Source organism: Cnephaeus nilssonii, assembly GCF_951640355.1.
Source record: "Cnephaeus nilssonii genome assembly, chromosome: 6".
Lineage (NCBI taxonomy): Eukaryota > Metazoa > Chordata > Mammalia > Chiroptera > Vespertilionidae > Cnephaeus > Cnephaeus nilssonii.
The window spans coordinates 93,401,502-93,426,598 of record NC_137077.1 but is presented as its reverse complement, the minus strand read 5'-3'; the positions used below and the strand labels follow the sequence as shown (position 1 = coordinate 93,426,598).

Below are 25,097 nucleotides of genomic sequence, written 5' to 3'. Positions count from 1 at the left end.
CACAATACCGGATATCAAACAAAGTGATTGTAATCAAAGTAGCCTGGTACTGGCATAAGAACAGGCATATAGATCAATGGAACAGAACAGAACGCCCATGCGTTTATGGTCAATTAATATTTGACAAAGGAGGCATGAACATACAATGGAGTAAAGACAGTCTCTTCAATAAATGGTGTTGAGAAAATTGGACAGGTACATGGAACAAAATGAAACGAGACCACCAACTTACAGCACACATGAGAATAAACTCAAAATGGACAAAATATGTAAATGTAAGTCAGAAAACCATAAAAATCCTAGCAGAAAACATAGGCAGTAAAATCTCAGACATCTCATGTAGTAGTATTTTTGGTGATATATCTCCTAGGGCCATGGTCGGCAAACTGCGGCTCGCGAGCCACATGCGGCTCTTTGGCCCCTTGAGTGTGGCTCTTCCACAAAATACCACTCGACTGGGCGAGTCTATTTTGAAGAAGTGGCGTTAGAAGAAGTTTAAGTTTAAAAAATTTGGCTCTCAAAAGAAATTTCAATCGTTGTACTGTTGATATTTGGCTCTGTCGATTAATGACTTTGCCGACCACTGTCCTAGGGTAAGGAAAATAAAGAAAAAAATAAACAAATGGGACTACTTGAATCTAAAGAGTTTCTGCACAGCAAAAGAACCTAATGTATGGGAGGACATATTTACCAATGAAATATCTGATAAGAGGTTAATTTCCAAATATAGAAAAAACTTATATAACTCAACACCAGGAAGCTAAATAATCCAATTAAAAAATGGGCAAAAGACCTGAATAGACACTTTTCCAAAGAGGACATACAGATGGCCAATATAGGAAAAAATGCTCCACATCACTAATCCTCAGACAGATGCAAATTAAAATTACAATGAAGTATCACCTCATACCTGCTCAAATGGCTACCACTAAAAAGTTAACAAACAAATGCTGGTGAGGATGTGGAGAAAAGGTTACCCTCGTGCACTGCTGGTGGGAATGCAGACTGGTGCAGCCACTGTGGAGAACAGTATGGAGTTTCCTCAAAAAATTAAAGATGGACCTGCCTTTTGTCCCAGCGACCCCACTTCTGGGAATATTATCCTAAGAAATCCAGAAACACCAGTCAGAAAGAATATATTCACCCCTTTGTTCATAGTAGCATTATTTACAATTCTGTCAACACGTCCCTAACAACAAAAAATCCCTAACAAAAAATCCTTAACAACAAAAAAATTCCCCTACTTAGTCTAATACTATAATTAGGACCAAGGGATTTAGTCAGAACTTCCTTGTAATTTCTTTTGCTCAGTTCAGCATTGAGAAATGGGGTGTGTGTGTGTGTGTGTGTGTGTGTGTGTGTGTGTGTGTGTACGCGCGTCCGCTGCGCGCACTTAGGCGCCTGAAGGCAGGGGAAGAAACTGTCAAATGGGAATTCTACGTTTGCCTGTTTATTCAGCTTACCACGTATTTCCCCAACCCATCCTCCGCTTAGTGTTTCCTTCCTAATCAAACCATCCCCTCTAGTTCGGGCTTTCTCAAGCCAGGGGATTTGAGAGATGGGAAGAGACTCCACCTTTTTTGAATATGCAAAAGCAAGGGGCGGAGAGGAAGCCCGGGAGACACCCTGCAAGAAATTCAACCTGAGCTGGGCTGCAGCGGGCGGGCTCACGCCGGGCGCCCCCACCCTCCACGGCGCCCTTCTGAGACCAGCAAACAATAGCGCTGCCCGGGTCCTGGAAGCCCGACAGGCCACCAGGAGGGGCGGGTGAAATTATTCATCACCGGGGAAATGTGGCATCTGAAGAGCCCTCCAGAGCCAATCTAAACTCTGGCCAGCAAGGTACCCGTCGGACGGATTAGACATCTCAGGACCCAGTGGCCTGAAGGTCCCGTCCTTTGGAGGGCTTCGTCCCAGCAGCGTTGGTTCGCCCGGGGCGAAGTTTCCCTTCAGCTTCTCCGTGACCACCTTCCCACTCGGAGCCCAGCGCGGGGCGCGCGGAGCCGGGGAAGACCCGCTGCCCATGCGGAAGAACGCTGGGAAAAGTGAGTGCTTTCCTGGGCCGGTTGTCACGAGTCCTTCTGGAGACAGGACTACCAAGAAGCTAGTGGCAGAAATCCTGTGTCCGTGCACCCTCTTTTCGGAAACAAGGGTGAGAGAAGGCGAGGACCGGGGGCTCTGAAGAAGAGACGGAGGAGCGGAGCAGGCGGTGAGAAGGAGGCTTGAAAAGTCGCCGCCGCCCAGCAGGTGCCGCGGGGGGGGGGGGGGGGGGGGGGGGCAGCGCGCACGGCGGCCACCGGCGGCGGCGCCAACACACAGCCGGGCGGCGGGCGGCGGGCGGGGCACCGTTGCCTGGCAGCGGGGGCGGGCCGAGCCGAGGCTGGCCAGGGCTGCCGGGTGACGGAGGAGTGAAGGAATAGGGGTCGAGGATTATTTGGGAGCTTCTCCCCAGCGTGAGCCAACAAGTCTGATGTTTCTTTTGACACTTGCCGCTGGGATGGTTAATGCAAGCCTGTTGGCAAATACTGGTCCTTTGGTTAGGGAAGCTGGCTTCTCGGCTACCCGCTACTTAATGCCACAATACTCTGCTTTGGAAAATATTTGGATTGTGGTCTGATGGAAGACATGACAAATTAGAAGCTACTCCTTTCTAAAGTAAAATACAATACAAACATTATTTTGTTTACTCCTTTTCAATGTAGTATCTTCTGATGGGTATTCCTTAATTATTAATATTAAAATATATAATACAGAAATAGGTTTGGATCCATGAAAACAACTTGGCCTTCGGCCTTTCCAACATATTTTGCAAAATCTTTAGAAAAGAAAAGCAAGTATAGTATTAAGAACCCAGACAGGTGCATTTTAAAGTGTTTTAGAAAGACATGATTTTCACAAAGCACGGGAGAGAATCATCCTCCATTTTATTTCACTGGTGTTTTCTTACATGTTAATGTACCAAGTAATTTTGGCTTATTTATCTCAAAGATTATTTGTTTTAGTCATACACTACAGAAAAATATTGGCAAGGAATTTGAGTTATCTTACAGAGCAGTGGTTGGCAGCTACAGTAGTACTCCCCCCAATTTTCCCTTTTATCCTACTACTAGAGGCCCAGTGCACAAAATTCATGCACGGGTAGGGTCCCTAGCGGCTGCCAGCTGCTGACCGGGGCCTCTCTTGCCCCGGCTGCCTGCGGCTGCTGCAGACTGGGGCCTCCCTTCACACCTGCCTTGGCCTGGCGCTGCCTGCTCACCTACTCCACCATCCCACCTCTGTCCCGCTCTCATCAGGGCCCATCGGGCCGGCAGCACCTCTGCTGCCGCCCACTGCCAGCACTGTGTCCCTGATGTCTGCCATGTTCCGCACCGCCCCCTGGTGGTCAGCACATGTCTAACTCCCAGTCGGTGGAACTCCTGCCCGTGGGGACAATTTGCATATTAGCCTTTTATTATATAGGATAGCTAAATATATCTTTTGTTTCTCCAAATTTTAATTGTGCTTGCCAAAGACATTGATCTGTTACCAGTTCTTAAGATGTATCCACATACTAATTTATTTCTCCCTCTGCTTTCATTTTGAAATTATCGTGTTAGTTTACTTATCCATGTATTCATTCATCAAACATTTATTGAGGCTTTGCTATGTGATGTGTACAGTGCCAGTTTGGGAAGAAAGGGATAAGTGGTGAGAGGGACATACAAAGTTGAATTAGAAATATTCTCAGTTTGGGGTGCCTGGTCCGAGTGGCTCGGTTGAGTGTCATCCTGTGCACTAAGGGTTTGGGGTTCGATTCTGGTCAGGGCACATACCTGGGTTGTGGATTCAATTCCTGGTCAGGGTGTGTGCCGAAGGCAACTAATCCATGTTTATCTCTCACATCAATGTTTCTCTCTCTCGGCATGATCTCAGGTAAGGATTAAAAAAGAAAGAGAGAAAGAAAGGGTCTAGGGAGTAGCTATAATTCCCTAAGATATTCTCATTTTAGAAATTCCACCCAGGACATACCCTGCTAATGGCCAGGCGAGGTGCAATAATCACAGGTGAGCTTCCACTTCCTCGGTGTCATCGCCTTTGCCCTTCCAAGGCAGACATTATTGTATTCATTTAAAATATGAGGAAGACGAATCCCAGAAAAGTACAGTAATTTGCGCCAGGTCTTGTAGTTAGTAAGTGGTAAAGACAGGATCTATATCCAAATGTAACTGCTGTGACATGCTGCTTCTAAAATACTAAACCCTTTTATCCCTATGTCCTTACTAACCAAATTACCATATTTTGACCGTTCTTAATAATGAGTGTGAATTTCTAAAAAAAACACAATCATATGGTTTTCTTTTTGGTTGAGATGTTTCTAAAGTCAGATATCAATTAAATATATGTTTTCCCTACTGGAATGTAGAAACATTTTTAATTAAAATTTTCAAGGGTTCCTGAAGAGTTAATGAGAAAATAAAAATGTTATTATTCAAATCAAGTTTTAAATAAACAAACAAGGAATCTAATGAACAAAATAAACTGGTATAAAATAGAACCAGAGGCATGGAAACATGGAACAGACTGACACATCTCAGAGGGAAGTGTGGAGGGAGGGGCAGGAAGAGATTAACCAAAGATCTTATATGCATATATGCATTACCTATGGACATATATACATTACCTATGGACATATATGCATACTTATATGCATATATACATTACCTATGGACACATATACATTACCTATGGACATAGACAATAGGGTGGTAAAGGCCTGGGGCGGGGCGGGAACTGGGTGGAGGAGGACAATGGGGGGGAAAGAGGGAGACATCTGTAATACTGTCAACCATATAGACTAAAAATAAATTAAAAAAAACAAAACAAAAAATACCAAGTTTTAAAAATATTAGAGGTATTTGTCTATCAAAGGCTTTTATTTTACAAGTGTTATAGAATTAGATTTTGTAAAGCAATATATGACACTTAAGTTAGCATTCAAGTTTTTATTACTTTTACTGATAAATCTTTTAGCCAGAGTTGCTACCTTCTGCTGGAGTGGCTTTAGTAGGAGAACGTTGGAAATTGCTTCTGGAAAGTTGTCCTAGAAAGTTCATGTAGGTACCTGGCTTGACCTGCAGTGAGATTTGACCACATATACCCCATTGCAGCCCTGAAAAACACTTTGAACTGATTTTATACCTGTTTTTCCTGTTAAAGTTTTTTTTTTAAGATATTTTTATTGATTTTTTACAGAGAGGAAGGGAGAGGGATAGAGAGCTAGAAACATCGATGAGAGAGAAACATCGACCAGCTGCCTCCTGCACACCCCTTACCGGGGATGTGCCCGCAACCAATGTACATGCCCTTGACCGGAATCGAACCTGGGGCCCCTCAGTCCGCAGACCGACGCTCTATCCACTGAGCCAAACCGGTTTCGGCTAAAGTTTTATCTTTCCAAATAGATTGCAGGAACGTGAAGGCAAAAACCAGGTCTTTGTGTCTCTGGAATCCACCTGTTAATACTAAGTACAACGCTCTTCATAAATATTGACCAGCAGGAAAAGCAAAAATAAACTTTTTAGGCCAATGAAATACAGAGCAGAAAAAAAACATATACTATCCAGAGTCACAGAAGTTGTAGTTATTTGCTGACTGATTGTTGTCTTGATACCATACTATAATGTTGTAGGTAGCACCTCTTTTACAGGTAGGAAAATTGAGTTATTGTGATAAGCATATAAAGTATTTCCCAATGTATTATTATTACCTTATTGGGCCTCACAACAACTATGCAAGAATTGGAATCACATTTTTTTTTTTAACATGTGAGGAAACAGAAATTCAGAGAGTTGGGTAGCATGGTCAGAGTCACCTAGAAATGGAGAGACACGTCTTCTGATGATGTTGCATGATTTTGCGTTATATCCTTGCAAACTAGGTGCACTTGGGAGCTTTGGGGAACAGAGCCTCTCAACACACCTGGGGATGCTGGGTGCAAGATGCCTTCTCTCCCTCTCAGGTACCTTCCCAAGGTAACACCACTGTCAGTGAAGAAGGTGAGGGAAATAAAGAAAGAGGCAGGTGGGAGAAAGGAAGAAAGCAGAGCAAAAGAAAGTGAGAGTTAGGAAAAACAGTGAAATGAAGTTGATAAAAGAAGAAGTGATGTTCAAAATTAGGACCCAGAAGGTGAGGTGTGTTAGTCTGCTAGAACTACCATAACCAAGTGCCACAGACGGGCTCACTTAAACAATAGACATTTATTGTCTCGCAGTTCTGAAGGCTGGAAGTTCAAGGTCAAGGTGTCATTAGAGTTGGTTTCTTCTGAGACCTCTCTCCTTGGTTGGCAGGTGGCCACCTTTCTGCGGTGTCCTCACATGGTCTTCCTTCTGTATATTTGTCTGTGTCCTAATCTCTTCTTCATATGACACCTGTCATATTAGATTAGGGTACACCAACATGACCTCATTTTACCTAATTGCCTCTTTAAAGGCCCTTTTAAATACAGTCACATTCTGAGGTACTGGGGTAAGGACCTCAACATACAGATTTTGGGGGAACTCAATTTAGCCGTTAATAGAGAATAAGGAAAATGAACTTGTCTATGACTCTGAAGACAAAGACCTATTTCAATTGCTTTATCCCCATTAGTGTTCTCTCCCAGCAAAAATAAATGTTTGAGTGGGTTATGGCAATTTCTTACAGCAGTATATTCCCTTGGATGTATAAAGAAAAAAAAGATTCACAACTGCCGAAACTGGTTTGGCTCAGTGGATAGAGCATCGGCCTGCGGACTCAAGGGTCCCAGGTTCGATTCTGGTTAGGGGTGTGTGCCTTGGTTGCGGGCACATCCCCTGTAGGGGGTGTGCAGGAGGCAGCTGATCGATGTTTCTCTCTCATCGATGTTTCTGGCTCTCTGTCCCTCTCTCTTCCTCTCTGTGAAAAATCAATAAAATATATTTTTTTTTAAAAAGATTCAGAACTGAATTCTTCTATATTTAGCTTGCCTTATACTTTATTGTCACTCTCACCAGTGCAGGGCAGCTCCATACCTTACCAAGTTTTGACAAGGGCAGACCAAGCTGATGACAACCCCATTTCCAGGAGGTATGACCGGTCTTTCAGCTCTTTTTGAACTGCAGAGTGGTTTGAGTCATATCCACTGCCTGTGCTGCATGATAAGTCCAATAAAAACAAAATCACGACACTGAAAGGACAGTGAAGCATAGATTGTACAACCCTCAGAGCCAGAAAGATAAAGCTTGGCAACCTTCTGTCTGGATGGCATTTCAAAGCTTATTTCTAACAAGATTTGTTCGGCATAGTATTTCAGACTATGAAAGGGAGCCAGAAGAGTTTGAAGGTTTTCTCTGAGGCATTGAACAACTAACAGTTATAATTGGAATGTGTCAAAAGATTCAGATTATTAAAATGCTGTGGGCACAGACTAACAGAGATAAGAGGAAGCCTGCAAGTCTTGTGGCCAGTGCCTTGCCCTTGGCTTAGTTCACAGGACCTGCTTTGTAAAGGTAGGAGTCAGTGCTGTGTCCCAGAGTCTTCCGCAGTAACAGTTCCAGTGTTCACCAACTGTCAGCATCTCAGAGGGCTGTTGTCTGTCTCCTTGATGTCCTTCGTATTCTGCCTCCAGAAAAGGTGGAGCGTAGTTGTCCACTTCTCTACATTTTCTAAATGTGGCCATTTGTTAAAAGAGTTGCTAAAAGAGTTTTAGTAAGTCACTTCTTGGCTCGTTTTTTGTTGTTTTTGTTTTTTTTACTTGGAAGATAAGTTTTATTATTTATTTATTAAATTTATCTTTATTGTTGAAAGCATTACAGATGCCCCTCTTTCCCCCCCAAATTGACCACCTCTACTCCACTCATGCACCTTCCCCAGGCCTTCATCACCCTATTGTCTGTGTCCATGGGTTATGCATATATGCATACAAGTTCTTTGGTTAATCACTTCCCAGCACCGCCCCCCCCACCCCCCACTCCCCTTGGCTCTTTTTGTAAATTGAATCAGAGCTCTATCCACTGTTTTAGGACTCTGATTTTTATGACAGCCCACACTCACTCCCCCTCCACACCCTGGATGGTGGAGGGTTATTTAGTCTTCATTGCACTTCCCTCCGTTCCCCCTTGAGGACCATCCTATTTACTTCTAAGTGTGAGGCCCTGGACTATATTCTGAAATATCCACACTGAAGGATGTGCATCCAGTATACTTGGTGGAGCTTTTCCAAGGAATACCAAAAGCTTTTGAAATGTACTCTTTGGATGTGATCCAGCAGCTTCCCAAGATGAGTGGTTTCAGAAACAGGTTCTTATGTAGAATAGCTATTGTCATCCCAACCAAAAAAGAATGCCTATTTCTCAGAGCCATGCCTCCTTAATTAGTAAAGGGATTGATGCCAGCACCTGGAATTTGAAAAGTCAGCTTGAAAGTCAGCAAGTCTCTGAAGTGTACAACTTATATTTCTCCTTCTGATTTGAACCAGACATTCATCTAAATCGTCAGTTGTGCAAATTGGCTAGCACAGGTCCAGGAGGTGGTTGATCTGTTCAGCAGCAGCTTCTCTAACGCCTTTTGATTAAGAGATTGCCTCAAAGGCACTCTCCTCAAATGAGGAGAAAAAACAAACAAACACAGATGTATAAAAAGCGAGGAAGAAGAGGACATTGAAGAGGCTTCAAAGTTCTCAGGCCGTCACAACTATTTACTCGGTACTGACAGGGCATGAAAAGCTATGTCATGGGCTTTCACCTCCAGTAGCCGATCCTCTAGTTCAGGATAAACAGACATGAAGATATGAAAGCACAATTTTGGTATCTTGGATTTATATTTTAAATGAACTAGGAGATCACATTAAATGAAACCTGCACTGAACCTGTGTAATGAAAATAGATCCCTTAGTTTATAGAATTTATCATCGTGGAATCTTAGTTGTCAGATTTCCTTTTAGTGACCAGGTCTCTATGTAGGTAGTAAATGTGGTGTTTTAGAAACTTTTTTTTTTCTGTCCAGCCTTAAAATATGTTTGTTGAAAGCAGGGAGCCACTGCTTATAAGATGTCCATATTTTTAGTGAGTTGAAAGGTAGCTGGAATAATGTGAACATCGACAGTTCCCCTGATTGTGGGAACATATTCTCTGGAGAAACGTTAAGCACCTGCAAAGTTAAATATTATATTAATCACTGTTAGCTGTGGGAATCTGCCCAAACAAATCATTCTTCCAACAGTGTTTGTGTTCAGCCAACTTAAGCAATCAGTTACCGAATGGGGCATTTTCCCTCTAAACAACATAATTTGGCCAGTAAGAATCTGGTTATGGCAATGATTTTCAACCTTTTTCATCTCATGGCACACATAAACTCATTACTAAAATTCTGCAGCACGCCAAAAAAAATATATTTTTGACAATCTAACTAAAAAAGGTATAGTTTTTATTCATTCACACTGGATGGCTATTGTAATTTTTTTTCATTTAATAATCTAAGAGAAAAGAGGTCAGTGCTCCTGACTAAATAATCAGGTATTGCATGTTTTAAGAATTCTTGTGGCATGCTGGTTGAAAATTTCTGGGTTATGCAGTTAATTAGAAGGTAAAAGCCCTGCACTTGGAAAGTTTGGTATCATGATGATCCAAAGTATAAACAGTTTGTTTCCCATAACCATAATAGAAGCAACATTTAAAATTTCAAATAGTCCAATCTTGAAAGCCACACTGTAGGCCACACATTACGATAATTATGAATAATAAGTATAAAATATATTTACATGCTATAAAATTAGAAGGTACAAACGGCATCTCCTGAAAAGTTGCCTATCTGTTATCCTGCCTTCCACCCACTGCACTCCCGGGCCGCCCAGCTCCCCTATGGCATGCACCAATATTACAAGGTTCCTCATATGCTTTGGAGAAACTCTGTGTCTATATAATTAAATATATATTTTTTCTATTCCCTTCTATGGTGACAGAGTACACATGGTATTCTGGAAATTTTATTTTCATTTAATGATATATTTTGGAGATTATCCTATACTAGAGGCCCGGTGCATGAAATTTGTGCATGGGGGGGTCCCCTTAGCCCAGCCTGCACCCTCTCCAAGCCGGGACCCCTTGGAGGATGTCCAACTGCCGGTTTAAGCTGATCCCGGGGATTGGGCCTAAACCGGCAGTCGGACATCCCTCTCACAATCCTGGACCGCTGGCTCCTAATCGCCCACCTGCCTGCCTGCCTGGTCACCCCTTACTGGCCCCCCCCCCCCCCCGCTGGCCTGGTCATCCCCAACTACACCCCCCGCCGGCCTGGTCAGCACAACTGCCCCCCTCTGCTGGCCTGGTTGCCCCTAATTGCTCCCCCCTGCTGGCCTGGTTGTCCCCAACTGCCCTCCCTGCCCCCGCTGGCCTGGTCACCCCATGCAGCCTGCTGTTCAGTCGTTTGGTCATCCTTCACTAACCCCCCTGCCGGCCTGGTCACCCCATGCAGCCTGTTGTTCAGTCGTTTGGTCTTTCTTCATTAACCTCCCCTGCCAGCCTGTGTCAGAATTTCATTTTCTTTTCATGGTTGATTAATATTCTATTGTATGTATATACCACATTTTTAATCCATTCCTCCATCAATGGACATTGGAGTTGCTTCCACCCTTTTTCATTCTTTTTAATGGCTGCATAGTATTCTGTTCCATGCGGTAACATATTACCTAAGCAGTTCCCTCTTGGTGGATGTTTAGGTTCTTTCTGTGTTTCAATAAGTAGTTGTAAACTTAACCATTTTACACATGTATGAGTATAATCAGGTAAACACATTTCTTGAAATAGATTTACTTTAAAAATATTATAGGCATATTAAATTGGGGGCTATTGCTAAATTTCCCTCCATGGGGATAGTACCCACTTACCCTGTAGAGACTGTTCCCTACCTTCACCACACAGTGTTTTACCAAAGTCCTTCATCTTTGCTCATCTTGGGTGGAAAATGGTGTCTCAGTACAGTGGCAATTTACATTTCTCTCACTTGAGTGAACTCAGAGTGTTTCCAGGGCCATTGCATTTTTTTTTTTTTTAACTGGGACTGCCTTCGTTTCCTTTGTTCATTTCTCAATTGGGCTATTAAGGTTTTGTTCTCCCTCTTCTTTATATTAACTGTTGTTGAAAAATCCACTTCTGTTTGGCATCGTTAACGCAGCCTGTGGTATACTTTGGAGCTCTGCTCTGAAACTGGAGCTTTGTCTAAGAAGAGTGAAACCTGCTTTTCAACCTCAGTTACCAAATACTGGCTCCGTGACAATAATCTGACTGATGCTGTAGGAGGCTTTATTGAAGTGGTTATATTCAGAAGGAAGAATATCTTTGTGAGACACTATAAAAAGTTCTATTCTCATGTTATTTAGTATTTACTCATCTTTTAAAAGGTAGAGGTAGAAACTCAATATAATAACCAATTTGGTACTGAAACAATAACGAAATAACAGCATATCATTAAATTTCATTTTGCTAAACCCATAGGAATATGTACTGGATACCTCAAACTCAACGTGCTCTACTTTGAACTCATTCCTTTGCCCTACAGAACAATGCATCAGTTCTTGTATTTCCTGTCTGGATTTTCTAAGACATCTCTCCACCCACTTCTACATCCAGCATATCACCAGCTATTTCAATGTACTAAACATCCCTTCAGTGTGTCCATGACCCTGGCCCCCATCACGACCACCTTGTCCAGCTCCTGTCCGATTTCTTCTAGGTGCAGCCTCCAACAGATCCTTTGCTTCAGATTGTCCCTGTGCAATAGTTCTCTGATCTGTAGCCAAGAGTAAAGTTAATAAAATGCAAATCAGATCAGCACATCTCTGTTCAAAACCATTTCATTATCCCCTATTGCCCGTAGGATCAAACTCAAATTCCTCAATGTGACCTCTGGGGCTTCCCAGAGATGTTGAGGCTGAGAAGATCATTCTAAGGCATCATGAAAATGATGTCTGATGCACCAACATAGGTGACCATGTGCACCTATAGGACATAGCAATCATGCTCCTAGGTACATATGCCAGAGAAGCACACACACCTACCAGGAGGTAACTGTAGGGGCATTTAGGCACTATTGTTCATAACGGCCACAAATTGGAAACACCCCGAAAGTCCACATACAGTCAAACAATAGAGAAATTGTGGTGTATTCATAAAATGAAATAACCACATAATAGTGAAAAGGCCTCCAACTATACACATTAATAGGAACAGGCCTCAAAAACATAATGTTAACAAAAAAATCAATTTACAGAAGTATATATACAGAATGGCTGTATTTATATAGTGTGTTTTTATACATAGTTAAATAATGTATATTTAGAGATACATCCTTATAGCAAAAAGCAAGAGCATAGTTAGTTCAGTTTGGATGGTAGTTACCTCTGAGAATAGGAATGGAGATGCTACTGGGGAAAGGTGTATAAGAAGCTTCTAAGATAACAATGATATTCTACTGTTGAGCTTGAGTGGACATGAGTATTCTTTTTCTTTTTTCTTTAAATCATATGTATGTATTTTATACATTTTAATGTATGGTGCATTTTACTAACGTACACACATGAGACAGTGAGTTAGGACACTAGGGTTCCGGTCCTGAGTTCTAGAAATTAGGTGTGTAAATTGAGCAAATCTCTTCATCAAACATATATATTTAAAAGCAGTGATGTACTGGAGAAACCAAGATGGCGGCATAGGTAAACACCTGAACTTGCTGCCTTGCACAACCACTTCAAAACTACAACTAAAAGACAAAACGGATATCATCCAGAACCACGGGAAGGCTGGCTGAGTGGAAATTCTACAAATAGAAGGAAAGAGAAAAGCACACTGAGACTCGGAAGAGGTGCGGAGGTGCAGAAGTGAAGAGTGGAGGTACGGAGGCATGCACACGGAAAGGGGCTGGCAACTGAGTACTCTGTTGTCTTTTTCAATTGGGAAGGAGACACAAGCTCCTGACTGCTCTGAACTCCAGTTCTGGGTGAGACTCTGGGGACTCAGACTCACATGGGGAGAAACTGGACTGTCTGGCATCAGGCCGGAACACGAGGGTGGCTTTCTCTCAGAGGTGCTTGCAGTGATCATTGTTCCTGCACAGTGCCGCAGGAAACAGAGACCTGGGGGCCTCTGTGGGGCAGGGCTGATGGTCAGCCACTGCTATTTGCTCCACCCTGGTGATTCCCTGAGACCCCGCCCCACCCAATTTACAACCTCACCCAAGCTGTGCACAGAGGCTTTTGCATATGAATGGCCTGGCCTTTTGCAATCTAAAATTACCTAACAAACTGCAGCTGGGTCAGAGAGCCTCAGAACTTCCAAAAGAAGGCCCAAGGCTCTATAGCAGCTTGCATTGCTTCACAGCTGGACCTCGCCTGGGCAACTTCAAACCCCAAACAAAGAGGAGGAATCTGCAGATCTCTCTGTAGCTCCTGCTGGGTGGCCTCAGGCAGTGGCTGACTTTGCACCTCCTTGGAGATCCAAGAGCCAGTGTACCCAGTGGTCAGAGTGAGACCATCCAGATTACAACTCTTCACATCCATAAGAGACACACTTAGGGGGCAGACTCAGTGAGCACCAAAGCCCCACTGAAGCAAGTCCTGTCCCATAAGGGTGTCTCCAGCACAGAAGTTCTCCTGTCGTAGACACAACTGGTCCTCACAGACAATTGGCCTGGAGGTCAATTCCTCATAGTGATACCAACAACAATCAAGGCTTAACTATAACAAGACTGTGCATACAGCCTACAAAGGGGTGCACCAAGAGTGTCCACCTCAGGTAACTGGGGAGGCTGAGCCATGGGCCCTTTAGGACACCTAACACACAAAGCCACTCTATCAACACAGGTAAGCAGCCAAAATGTGGAAACAAAGAAACAGGTCACAAATGACAGAAATGGAGGAAAGCAAACTACTGGATATAGAGTTCAAAACCACAGTTATAAGGTTACTCAAGAATCTTCTAGAAACTTCCAAGAAATTTAGTGAGACCCTCAAGGATATGAAAAAGGACCAACTAGAAATTAAGCACACACTGACTGAAATAAAGAATAATATACAGAGATCCAACAGCAGACTAGAGGATCCCAAGAATCAAGTCAAAGATTTGAAATACGAAGAAGCAAAAAACACCCAACCAGAAAAGCAAAAAGAAAAAAGAATCCAAAAATATGAAGATAGTGTAAGGAGCCTCTGGGAGAACTTCAAGCATAGCAATATCTGAATTATGGTGGTGCCAAAAGAAGAGAGAGAGCAAGATATTGAAAACCTATTTGAAGAAATAATGACAGAAAACTTCCCCTACCTGGTGAAAGAAATAGACCTACAAGTGCAGGAAGCGCAGAGAACCCCAAACAAAAGGAATCCAAAGAGGACCACACAAGACACATCATAATTAAAATGCCAAGGGCAAAAGACAAAGAGAGAATATTAAAAACAGCAAGAGAAAAACAGTTAGTACCCATACAATTGTCAGCTGATTGTCAAGGAGTACCCATATGATTGTTAGCTGATTTCTCAACAGAAACTATGCAGGCCAGAAGGGAATGGCAAGAAATAGTCAAAGTGATGAATAGCAAGAACCTACAACCAAGATTACTCTACCCAGCAAAGCTATCATTTAGAATTGAAGGTCAGATAAAGAGCTTCACAGATAAGAAAAGGTGAAAGGAGTTCATTACCGTCAAACCAGTATTATATGAAATGCTGAAGGGTATTCTTTAAGAAGAGGAAGAAGAAGAAAAAGGTAAAGATAAAAATTATGAACAACAAAGTGATAACAAATACATATCTATCAACAAGTGAATCTAAAAATCAAGTGAATAAAAAATCTGATGAACAGAATAAACTGGTGAATATAATAGAATCAGGGACATAGAAAGGGTGTGGACTGACAATTCTCGGGGGGAAGGAGGTGTGGGGGATGCAGGAAGAGACTGGACAAAAATCGTACACCTATGGATGAGGACAGTGGGGGTGGGTAAGGGCAGAGGGTGGGGTGGGAACCGGGTGGAGGGGAGCTATTGGGGGGGGAGGGAAGAGGAACAACTGTAATAATCTGAACAATAAAGATCTACACTAATGAAAGAGAAACATGCAAATTGACCATCACTCCGCTACACCCACAGTCAATCAGGAGCGAGTATGCAAATTAGCCCAACAAAAATGGAGGCGGCCACGGAGCTGGAGCAAGCAGGAGGCTTGGGTTGCCCCAGCAATGGAGGAAGCCAAGCTTCTCACCCACCCTGGCTGGCCCTGGCCTCCGCTCAAGGCTACAAAGTTTCAATTATAGAAGATAAATAAATCCCAGATACCTGCTTCCAGCTGGCCCTGGCCTCCGCTCAAGGAGGTGCTAAAAAAAAGAAAGAAAAGAAAAAAAGGAGGGGCTGGGAGCCTGGATCACCCGGGGGCGTGGCCAGCCTGAAAACAGCCCTCACCTCCTCACCCAGGCTGGCCACACTCCCATGGGGTGAAAACAGCCCTCAGCCCTCACCCTGTCAGTGGGGGACAGTTGGAGGTGATCAGGGGGGGGGGCAGTTTGGAGTGAGCAGGTCAGCAGAGGGGCAATTGGGGGCAAGCAGGCCAGTGAGGAGGGAAGGTGGGGGTGAGCAGGCCAGCAGGGGAGGCAGTTGGGGGCAAGCACACTGGCACGGGGGGCAGTTGGGGGTGATCAGGCTGGCAGGGGGGCATTTGGGGGTGAGCAGTCTGGTGGCTGGGGACAGTTGGGGTGAGCAGGCTGGCAGGCAGAGTGGTTAGGGGCAATCAGGCAGGCAGGTGAGCGGTTAGGAGCCAGCAGTCCCATATTGCAAGAGGGATGTCTGACTGCTGGTTTAGGCCCGATCCCTGTAAACCAGCAGTAGGACATCCTTCGAGGGGTCCCAGATTGGAGAGGGTGCAGGCTGGGCTGAGGGACACCCCCAACCCCCTGTGAACGAATTTCGTGCACCGGGCCTCTAGTTTATTAATAATAAAAAAAGCAGTGATGTACCAATGCTGTGCCAAGCACTGGAATACAGTGGTGGCCAAACTGATAGAGCTTGTTGCCACCACTTGATGGGCTTATAATCTGGTTGGGGAGTTAGATGGTGCTCTAACATAAATTTTCAACTCCGTTAATTCTGTAGAGGAGAAGGACATTGGGCCAGGAAAGGGTACAACAGGGGGTCTGACCTGGTCTGGAAGTTGAGAAGCCTTCACTGGAGGGTGCTAGGCATCTGAGTTTAGAGGAAGTATTCAAATACACAAGAACAGTGAGGGAGAAACAATAGCGTAAGGTTACTGAGGAGATGGAAGGACAGGAGAGTGAATGGCTCTGAAATGGAGAAGGCCTCCCCTCTGCTCCAACTGTGGAATAAGGGAGAGAGGACACATGGAGATGTGAATGGGTTTATAAGTATGGCAAGAGGCTTTAATGGAGTTTCTGTCTGATGACATCTATTTTCTTTGAGAAGCAGCAAGTGAGGCTATCTACCGAGTGACCAGAAGTTGGGAGGGATGAGCAGTTGAAAGTTTGAGGAAAGTAGAAAAAGTGTGGAGTAGTCACCGTAGAAAGAGGGAGAGCGAGTTAACCAAAGAAAGTTAGTAGGATCTCAGGGCAGGTTCATGTCCTTGCTGAGGCTGGTGACCCTGAGTCATCTCTTCCATCCTGACCATGATGCTCGATAGGAGGGCCCAGCAGCAGACAAAGCAGGGACTGAATTCGTCCAGGCGAGTCTGATGGGAAGATGGAGGGTTGAGGAGGTTAGGACACTGGCATGGAGGTTATTTAAATGCTGGTCCTTGGGTAAGGAGGGAACTGTAGAAAGGCGGGGACTGGTGGATTGGAAAAAGTGAAGGAGTTAGTAGCAGAGCAGTTCCCGGGAGGAGCAGTGGTAGTAACTGAATAAGTAAGCTGGGGGCGAGGATACAAGGTGCTTACTCCAGAGATTTGGACAAAGATGTTGGGAGAGGACGAGGCCCGTGGTGTGACTGTGGGAAGGATGGTGGGAAAGGAAAAGATGATGGGAGTTGAGGAGATGAGGGAACTGAGAGGCGAGGAGTCATTCATATAAAGTAGACTTGGAACTCGCCTGAGGTGATGGTGGGACCAGAGATGGAGGGACTGAGTCCGGGCCAGGGGTCAGGAATGTGCAATGGCAAAGATGGGGTCAGGGGCATGTCTGACGCATGAGCTGCAAAATAGCAGCGTTATCGCTTTCTTCCTCTGTAACATGAGGTAGTTGTACCAAAAAATGGTCTAAGATCAATGTCAGTTACCGTACTTTCCAGCGTATAAGACGACTGGGCGTATAAGATTTTCCTGGGTTAAAAAGTCGTTTTATATGCCGGAAAATACGGTATATTGGACTATATTGGTGGGATTAGATATAATGGATTAGATATATTGGACTACCGTATTTTCCAGCGTATAAGACGACTTTTTAACCCAGGAAAATCTTATACGCCCAGTCCTCTTATACGCCGGAAAATAGGGTATTTATCTGTCCATCCCTTCAATAGCTCACTTGAGCATCAGATCTGTGATAAAAAAGGCTTTCAAAAAATGTGTTGGGTGAAATATGTTGAGTGACAGGAATATACTAAACTTTAAGTTAGTTAATAACAAAATTATACCAAACTTCAGTCACAGGCATAAATGAAATAGTCTCTTCTCAGGGTATTCACAGACATAAGCAGGACTGATGTATTAACAAATGAATTCCAATTTTGGTTAAATATCATTCTGGACCCATGTTCCATAGAGGAGACTTAACTTTTTTGGGAGGAAGGAAGAGAGGAGCTGGGGACAGGTAGAACAGCATTCTGGGCTTGGGCAAACACAAGGTTGGCTGGAGTGGTTTGAGGCGTGAATAGAAGGGGTAGTTTGTGTTGGTCTTTGGGATTCCTCAATCCCTCCCTGTTGGACTGGCCTGACTACAAGAATCAGAAGCCAGTGAAGAGTTCCCCCAGGTCCCTGATTTCCTTAGAGTGAGAAGATCTAAGGTGTCATGAAAGTGATGTACTGAAACCGCCACCATGAAAGGAAACTGCCCCAAGTCCTGTCTGGCTTCTTGAGCGAGGGAATCAGTATCGCAGCCCACCTAGAACCACCTGCAGGTGAGGTGCTGGCCGTGCCCTTTGATGAAGTTTCCTACCAGATGCTACTCTGCTTTCTCAGGACCCCACACCTCCGTCTTCCCAATAAACATTTATGTGCAGTATTGTCCTAGTGTTCACCTGCCATCCGTTTTAGGAGCTGGGCCCCTATTGGAACCTTTGCTTCTGATGTTCCCAGAAGTTGTACAGCTAAATATTTTCTAAATGTGGGGGTGAACAGAGAAAATTTCTGTCACTTCTTCCATTGATTCTCTTGTGGACTCAGGCCAGGAGTGTGTGGGTAGATCCAGCTCCCTGAGGCCCATGGTTCAGTCTTAAAAACTGCAGCATTTGCACAGTTACTCAAAATCCTGTTTGTCAGGTTCTGCATCATTCTGTTTATAGGATTCCCCCTACACTAGTTTATAAATGCAGATTGCACAGATGTGTGTTTGCACAGATGTGCACATATAGATAGAGAAGCGAGTACCTGTATCAAATAACGCAGGGAAAGGGTTGAATTAATTCATTATGATGTCTCAGTAACAGAAATCTCAAGCTAAAGATTGCTTCTATGACACCAGTAACAGGTTCATTAGTAGGCCTTGAGATAACAGCAGGTTTGGTGAATTAGACTTTGAAAAAGACTGACAGCACAAATAGTGAATGGGACACACACAGGAAAGACAGTGCTGTGTGTATCTTTGTGAAGAGCCTGAATTAAGCAGGCTGCTGTGCCATATATATACACACACTGATGTATTTATGGGAGGCATGTAGGGACCTTGAGGATAACAACTAGCTTTTGAGAAAACCTAGAATTAAAAAGTTAATAGTTAAGATTCAAATCTTCATTATCTAATCAGCTTAGTAGATGCTACATTGGTAATACCCTAACACAAGCTTAATTGCATGTAATGCATTTCAAAAAATTTTGAATTAAAGCAGGATATAAATTACGAATAATATGAATGCAGAAAGTCAGTCCATGTTTTAATTTATAAATTTACTACAATATTAGAGACATTTATAAAAAATGCACATCTATGTACACAGTACCTGTAAAAAGAACCAATGCAATTGAAGCCCCTTCCCAGTCACAATCTTCTCTTTTCCCAATCTCTCTTTGAATCATTTTGTACCTTTGGTGCACTTATACATACACATAAACAGTCTATATTATTATTGTTTTCCAGATATAGAAACTTTCTTTTGTGTTCTTTTATCGTTCCTAATGAGTAGTCTGGAATTCTCGTCTACCCGTCAAAAACATTCAGGGGTGTGGGTTCCTCCCGGGCACACAATGGCATTATCCCTTCCGGGACAGAGCCTTTCTAACCTGGTAAAGGATTGCTTTTCAAAATCTCCAAAGAACCAATATTTTGCAAATTACAAAAAACAAAGACAAATTATTAGAAAAGTGAAATTTTTAAAAACAGTACACAAAATACTGCTCTGCAATCATAATTAAATAATTAGGAGTGAAATAGTACCTCCTTTTATACTAACAGCTTATGAATGCAATTTGAATGGATACCATTTATATCAGTGTTTAAAGTTTTTAACATGAAAAATATGCTTAATTCTTGCATGTCAATCTAATCTAGGTTGAATTGACATTCATATATTGAGATTCAGTCAATATGGAAGCCTGTGCTATGGATCATTTATTTTCAGGCCATACAGTTCTCTAGGATTTCGTTTTGTTAACTCCGTGGCCATCCAGAGGTGTGGTGCTCCCCTCAGGGGAGAAAATGGACAGTCATTAAGAAAGGGACTTTGCCTCTTTATGAAGGTGTTCCTTGAGGTATCCTCCTGGGACAGGTAACAGGCAGTATAGATCTTACCCAGGAAGATTCTGAAACGGGTCAGAGCACTGCATCAGTTACAGCAGTGCCAAGAGCCGTACTCTGTGACACAGGGCTGAATATTTACTTTCCATACTATTTATCATCCCAAATTATGTCCAGTCACATTATCCCATGTAAACTGCCAGAGAGTGCACAGTGTGATAAAGCCAATTATAAATGAAAAGGGCACTTAGATAACAAAATTCCCCTTGCCAAGAGACCCCCCAAATTAGACTAAACCCCTACCCACCATCAGATTCCCAGCGAAAACTTAAAGCTCATCTCCTGAATTTAGTTTCTCTAATATGCTTATGATCTACTGTATGTGAGAATAAATCAAAGGAATTAATTGCTATGTTTGAAAATACATCTACAGATTCCTTCTATACCACTACTTTTTACTAACATATAAATTATCTTTGCCAACTTTCTTTCCATTTCAAAAGCTCTAAGATTTTCTCAAAGTAAATATTTCAAGAGTTCTTATTTTAAAAGGACTGTTTTTTCTGCATCTCTAGGGAAGGAATTAAATGCTGGAAGTTGACATTAGCATTTAATTGAAAAGGAATTCTGTTCTTTGTCAACTTATATATAATGCTCACATTTCAAAATTGTTTTCATTCTTACATTTTTACAATGTGTAATAAACCTGGACGGATGAAACCTTGTTCCTAAGAGGCTAGAGGCAGGGACTTCAGACAAACTGGAAAGCTGCCCGGTGAGTGAGACCTTAGGAGCAGTTCACCGAGAGGCTCTCGAGTGCTGAGCAGTTAGTTGAGGGGCAGGGACTGAGATTTAAGTGTGGGAGACTTAGTTTATGCAGATATAAAGTGAAAACAGTAATTTTAAGGATGCTTGGGAAATAGGGAAAATGGATGAAGAGGTGCAACTGTATAGCTTTCTTTCCTCATGAAGGAATGAATTTGGGTATTTTACTCATTGTTGGTGTTGGGGGTGGGGTGAAGGAGAGGGACAGGAAAGATTTTAGTTCATGAAGAAGAACAGCTGATAAACGTCATGTAAAGGGGTCTGAGTGCACTCAAAATGTAGAAAGACATTTCCCAAAGAATGCACATTCTTTTGGATTTGCCAACATGCCAGAAAAGTTGGATCCGAGGCTCAAGAGGCAGCCTCAGCATTTTTGTCAATGGAGGAGTACATTTCCCTTTCTGCACACAGCAGCATAGCTGACATTCTTCCCTCCTTAATAAAGACTTCCACTCCCTTGACCTTTAGAGTTGACCTTCCAAAATACAGCACACTATTTCCTGCATGAGCATCACCTGTTTCACTACACAATTATCCATACTTGGACCCATACTTCTGGATAGAAGATATTGAGTTGGAAGAGGCTGTAGGTACCTATTACATTCCTTTGGTTTTCAGTGTGAACTGCAGAGCAAATACAGCAAGCAACCATCCATCATTCTATGATTAAGTGAGAAATTAATAATTGACATAGTGAAGTACATCTGTGAGGATATGGAGGTTAAGTTTTAATATTAGCACTCGTTAGAAGTTATTTCCTTTAATAATAATGTTCCTGTGCCCAGCATGTCTATGAGCCACAACCTTTAAGTCTTTAGGAGATGCATAATTCCTGAGCCGGGCCTTCACAGCATCCTCAAGTATTGCACAACAAGTGACAGTTTTAGACAACCACATGGCAACCTCGTTCCCAGCATGTTCCCATGTCACCTGTGGTATTACATGAAGGAACCGAAAGAAGGCCAGAATAGAGCCCAGCAATCTGAGGGGGCATCGGGCAGAATGTGGGGCAGAAGCTCTGGCAGACGCCAGACCAGGCAGGCCCTGTAGTAACACTGCTGCTACTATTAGTGGTAATGATAATAGCAGTGCGGTTTATGGAGCAGTGACTGTGAGGGGCTGACCTCAGCACTTCACATGGACTAGAATGTTGAATCTTCACAATGATCCCATGGCCTGTGGACAACTGCCATCCATTGCAGAGCTGAGGAAGTGAGTCTCAGCGACCTGGGCCTCAGTCACATTGCTGGCAAGGGGTGGCTCCAGGAGAGCGCCCAGACTGGCCCAAGCTCCTCCCACTATTTATTCTGCCTTAGGAGCGCACAGTAAGGGTTGTGGATTTGTTCTTAGTGTGAATGGAAGCTGGTGAGGAAAAGGTGCTCTTGCTTTGTGATAAACATAAAGCTGCCTCTCCCTCTGTTCTGCTGTATAGACCAGCCTCTCCTCGTGTTCGCCACACCCTGCCCTTACATGACCCAAGCCCCCCTTCCTCACAGATCCCATTCAAATACCAGCTCCTTACAAAGCCTTCCATGATCCCCTAAGCCTTTCCTGCCTCCACTCCTAGCTGTGCCTCTTAAGACTAATCGCTTTCTAGCTGGTTTTGTGGTCATACGGTTGATATCTTACCCTGCTGTACAGCATCTCAAGGGCCTCTGTCTGGTCACCTGGGTGTCCCCTGAAACACTGAGCACAGAGCCGGCTCAGAGACGCGTTGCATACACTTTAGTTGAGTGGCCCCTTCTCTGGGAAGGGGAAGAAAGACAGGCTGGTCTGCTTTCTCAGGTCTTTCCTGGAGCGGCTGGGGTCAGAGCTTGCCTGTGGGGAGGGAGCTGGCTGCATGTGTGTGGCCCCTTATATCTGCGGTTAGTACCTGGAGCCCTGGGTGACTGATGGCTAGGGTTAAAACCCTGCCCCTTGCTATGTGATTGGGAAAGTTACTGCTAAGGCTTGGGGATTTTCACTTAAATTTAGGAGTAATGGTACTACTTATCTTTCATGTGTCATTGTGAGAAATAAATGATATATAATATGTGCTTGATACATAATAAGACTTACTTTATCCTTTATTATTATCATTGTGTGTGCACATGCCGCCTCCAGAAAGCGCACCAGGACTTTCTGGGGAAAGAGGTGGAGCTGCAGCCAAAGGCCTGCCCCACAAAACAGGAAGCTGAAGTAGCGGCTCTTCATCCCCAACCCTGCAAGGTTAAGGTTGATAAGACGAGTAAGCCCACGGAGAGGTCATTACTCCAGACTTCTTCTCTTCAGCCCTTCTGGGCTCTCAATGAGAGAAAGTGTGGCTGCACCATTTTCTCTCTGGTTGATCTTTATTGTATACCAAGCAGGAGTAGTTAAACAACCCAAAGCTCTCAATGATCAGATCTGGTTATTTGTAAATCTTAAGGGAATTAAGTGTGTGGTTTGAGGGGCCTTACAGTTTTTCTTGTGTGTGTGTGTGTGTGTGTGTGTGTGTGTGTGTGTGAGAGAGAGAGAGAGAGAGAGAGAGAGAGAGAGAGAGAGAGAGAGAAGCAAAGCCTTGGCTCCTTGCTCCTCGGTGCCCCTGGCCGGGCCCCACGTTGCACTTGGCCTTGTATTGCAGAACAAGTGGCAGCATTGGCAGCCGTGACAGAGGTTTGTCCTCCTAGATCTCCTCCTCATCTCTTTATTGGAGGACCCACTGGTGGTGCCTTCCAAGAAAGCTGGGGTGGGGGGCAGGAGAGGAGAAGGAAAGAGAGATTATCAAGAAAGGAAAGAACAAGGGAGAGAGAACATTGCTGGAGGACACTGGCACAAAGCTGTCCTTAATATGAAAGCAGGGACACTGACGTCCAGGATATCAGCCTGAGTGAGCAGAGGAGTCCAACCTGGACGGCCTCCCAGCGCTCCGAGTCCTGCCTTCCCCACCCCGCATGCTCCCACCTCACACACCCCAGAGGGCCTCTGTCTATGAAAAAGTCTTCCTGCCTCCAGCTGAAAGAACTTGACAGCTCCCAGAACCTAGTTGGCCAAAAAGTGGGGGGAAAGTGGCAAAAAGCCAGTGATGGGACCCAGTAGGTGGAGGCTGCTCCTGGAACGGAATGCAGAAGTCATGTGGTTTCTGGGAGCAGCCGGCAGCTCAAGGGCAGTTAGGACAATGAACCAGGTGAGCGCTCTGCTGCTCAGAGCAGTGTGATCTGAGTGCTGAGTTTCCTTCTTGCTGCAGGTGCCAGTGACCTGGGCCAGGCCCTGCTGAGGGCAGAGTGGGAGCCAGCTCGCTCTCCCAACCTGAACTCTGCTTCTGGTTTCATTAGCAGCTGACAATGTAGTCTGGTGGATCATAGACATTACCAACATGCAGGCAAGAGCTGAAGCGTCATTGTCCTGTTGGTCTCTTGCTCTCTCTTCTCTGGGTCCTCTGGTCCAGCAGGGCCACCTTCCCCACTATCCCTGGTCCCTATCCTCTGCCTGGGAAGCTGTTCCACCTGAGACCTGAATCGGATCTGCTCTTTCTCCCATGACCCACTTCCTCTCTCCTTCCCTCTCTTCCTTCCACAAATATTTATATCCATCCACCATCTCTTCCCTCTTTCCCCTCCACTGGCTAATGTCTCCTACGCCAGTGGTGCCTGAATGCTGTGCCCGTGCCTGAGGTCTTAAGGGACAAAGCACATTGGCTTTTCCTATAGAAAGTTCCCCAGCCTGGCCTTCCCTCTCCACCTTCCACTTTCCCTTTTGTCTTTTTCTCGGTTTCCATGCTGCTGTGATGTGTCTGCACTCTCCAGGTGGCTGACCTCTCTGAGACCTTGATTTTAGTTTCTCTCCTGGCCTGACTGATCAGCTGTGGCCCCTCCCCACAGTGCCAGCCTCTGCAGGAGGTCAGGTGGGCTTCAGCTCTAGGCTGGGCCCATCTTTCAGGGGTGCTGCCCTCAGCCTCAATCAGCACTCGAGGATCCCAGCTGTCCCCCGCAAAGAGAAATGAGCATAACTCCAGAGCACTTGGATCTAGGAATTTGTCTTCTCCCCTTTTCTGAGCCAAAGCCAACTTGATCATCAGTTGCTCTGAGCCCAAATGATGTGAACCACTCAGGATTTCCTGAGAGTCCCAGCCTGGAGCCTGGCCCTGCAGCCAGTGCCTGAGAGTATAGATGCTGGTGAGGACAGAGGCCTGAGCCATAGGAGAGTTCTAGGACCATTCCACTGCTGTCTGTGCCCAGGCGGGGCAGTGCCCTTGAGCTGTGGGGATGCACATGCAGCTGGCAGACTATGCCAGCACACCCAGTGGCACCAGGACCCTTAGATTTGCCAACAAGGAACTGACCCTAACTTGCTTTCTTCTTCAGGTGTGGCTCTAACTATACAGGGGAGCAGAGCCCGCTGAGTCTCCAGCATCCTGCCTGGCAGGGAACATACCGGCATGTGGC

General features: G+C 44.4%; 1 protein-coding gene across 2 annotated transcripts in view; it reads left to right on the top strand.

The window, feature by feature from the left end:
* The first annotated feature begins 1,670 nt into the window (after positions 1-1,670).
* SPATA13 (spermatogenesis associated 13) overlaps positions 1,671-25,097 on the top strand; it is a 366,978-nt gene continuing 343,551 nt past the window's right edge. Inside the window, exon 1 of one of the 2 annotated variants that reach the window (XM_079774091.1) lies at positions 1,671-2,247. The gene's annotated coding sequence lies outside the window, so the exon portion shown is untranslated. The remainder of the gene's footprint in view (positions 2,248-25,097) is intronic. The other variant, XM_079774093.1, reaches the window with a different exon arrangement.